The sequence below is a fragment of the Amphimedon queenslandica genome, unplaced genomic scaffold, assembly GCF_000090795.2.
Source record: "Amphimedon queenslandica unplaced genomic scaffold, v1.1 AMPQUscaffold_10072, whole genome shotgun sequence".
Taxonomy (NCBI): domain Eukaryota; kingdom Metazoa; phylum Porifera; class Demospongiae; order Haplosclerida; family Niphatidae; genus Amphimedon; species Amphimedon queenslandica.
The window spans coordinates 1-2,177 of NW_003549657.1; the positions used below are offsets into that span (position 1 = coordinate 1).

At 34.9% G+C, this 2,177-nt stretch overlaps 1 long non-coding RNA gene across 1 annotated transcript; it reads left to right on the top strand.

The window, feature by feature from the left end:
- The first annotated feature begins 600 nt into the window (after positions 1–600).
- On the top strand, positions 601–1,621 carry LOC109590403 (uncharacterized). The gene is made up of 2 exons (XR_002189297.1): positions 601–880; positions 1,297–1,621. It is a non-coding gene; the product is annotated as an uncharacterized LOC109590403 (long non-coding RNA).
- The last annotated feature ends 556 nt before the right edge of the window (positions 1,622–2,177 follow it).

Sequence of the window (2,177 nt, forward strand, 5' to 3'; positions counted from 1 at the left end):
TGATGCATTGAGCTGGTATCAGTATAATCCCCTTCACTGAAGCAAAGAGGTAGAAATACCAGACATAGTCAGTAATTAATAATTATGGGTGTCATTATCCTTTTAACCACAAAGTCACTGCTTCTTTGTTGTTGTTTTTGTTGTTATAATTTGTTGTTGTTGTGATATCATACTGAACTGTGACTGCATAGTTCCTGACTTTGATACTACTGGCTTCTATTGATACAGGAGGATCATACAGTGTAGCCTCTATATAATGGGCACTCTCTCCTTTTTATAGCAGCTAGACATCTCCATTTAACGGACAGCACCTAGTATACCCATTACATGTACATGTACATCCTGAGTTTCCCACAAAGCATGCTAAGTGAGCTAAAAAGCATGAGCTTCATGAGCTGACAATTAGCTTCATAATAGAGGATATGGCTTTTGGAGTAACTAGTAACTTTAAAAATAATTCATAAAAAATCCAATTTTGATCGGAATCAGCTCAAACTTTCTACACAACATAAGTACATGTATATGTATCAGAAAACATTATAAAAATGGAGAATTCTCACCTTTTCATTTTGGCAAAATTTTAGCCCGTGACCCTGTAGTATAGTACAGGGACTTTGGTCCGATTTTGGAGCAACTTCAAAAATTTGTAAAAATATTTTGTTTTGACAGTAATTATTCCACAAACAGAATCAGCTTTCTTTATTATTAATTTATTGACTTATTATTGTTTAGACTAATGGTGATGCTAATGGAGTGTCCACTTCACCAACTGGTGGTACATCAACTGGTAGAGAAGTGGTTGCTATTGGAGACTACACAGCTCAATATTCTGATGAACTGACCTTCTCTGAGGGAGAAATAATTCAAATATTAAAAGAAGGTAAAGAAGAACTGATGATCTGTATTTTAAAACTGCATGTACATTGTACTTGAACAACAGCAGCAGCTGCATATGTACATGTACATGTACATATGAACACGTACATATACATGTACATGTACATGTGTCTATATACTGCAAGTATTACTGTATTACTGTTTAGTGGGTAATTTTGAATGTGCTTAATATTGGGTGATTCTATTATTGTATTAGTGGTGATGGGAGGTTATAATGTAGCAGCCATTTTTTCATTGAGCATGTGAACAATAAAACAAAATGGAGTGGATTATATCTTCATGATTTCAGCATTATCAAATCACCAGCAATTAATGATCATCTAAAATTCAAAATAATTTTCACTATTTTTACTAAAAATAATTTATTATTCTCCCTCCCTCTCTTTCTCTCTCCCTCAGTTGATGATAACTGGTATCATGGTGTGTGTCAGGATAAAGTTGGTATATTTCCAAAGACTTACGTCAGAGAACCTTAACAACAACCAGCTGCTAACAACCAGCTCTACCTGCTCCTCTTCCTCTCTCTTCATGATCCTCTCTTGTAGTCATTAGCTGTTTATGAGTTAATCAATTGTTTTATTTGACATCATTTTATTTTATTCACTGACAATTATGGTATTATTTTATTTTCTTGCTGTTATTATTGTGATCTATTACAATTATCTATTCTATTATTCATTGTTGCATGTGAAGTGTATTGAATCTATTGATAATGAATTCCTGATGTGTGGGCGGGCACTTCTAGTAAAAACTAATTAACTATCAATGAATCTAATTAACTGATCACAAGATGTCCTTAGAGGACAAGTGTTGGGCTGCGTTTGAGAGAGGAGATCATAAAGAAGCTGTTCGGTTACTATCATTAGTGAAGGAACTGAATAAAATCAAAAGAATATATATAGTGACTAATTATACCAGTTTACTTCATTTGTCTTCAAGGAATGGCTGGTTAGATGTTACAAAAGATCTCATCACTAAATATCACTGTGACCCACACGAAAGAGATGATCTGGATTGGACTTGTCTTCATTATGCTGCACGAGATAATCATGTTGATGTGATGAGATATCTCATTGATGAGTGTCACTGTGATCCAATGGCTGTTGACAGGTTGTTGGGGTGGACACCTCTTCACCGTGCTGCTCATTGGGGTAGTTCTGCAGCTGCTGAATATTTACTATCAACTGGTAAATGTGATCCATTGGCTAAAGATAATGAGGGGAAAACACCATTTAAACTAGCTAAGAAGGAAGGGGAAACTGATACTCTTTCTGTCATGA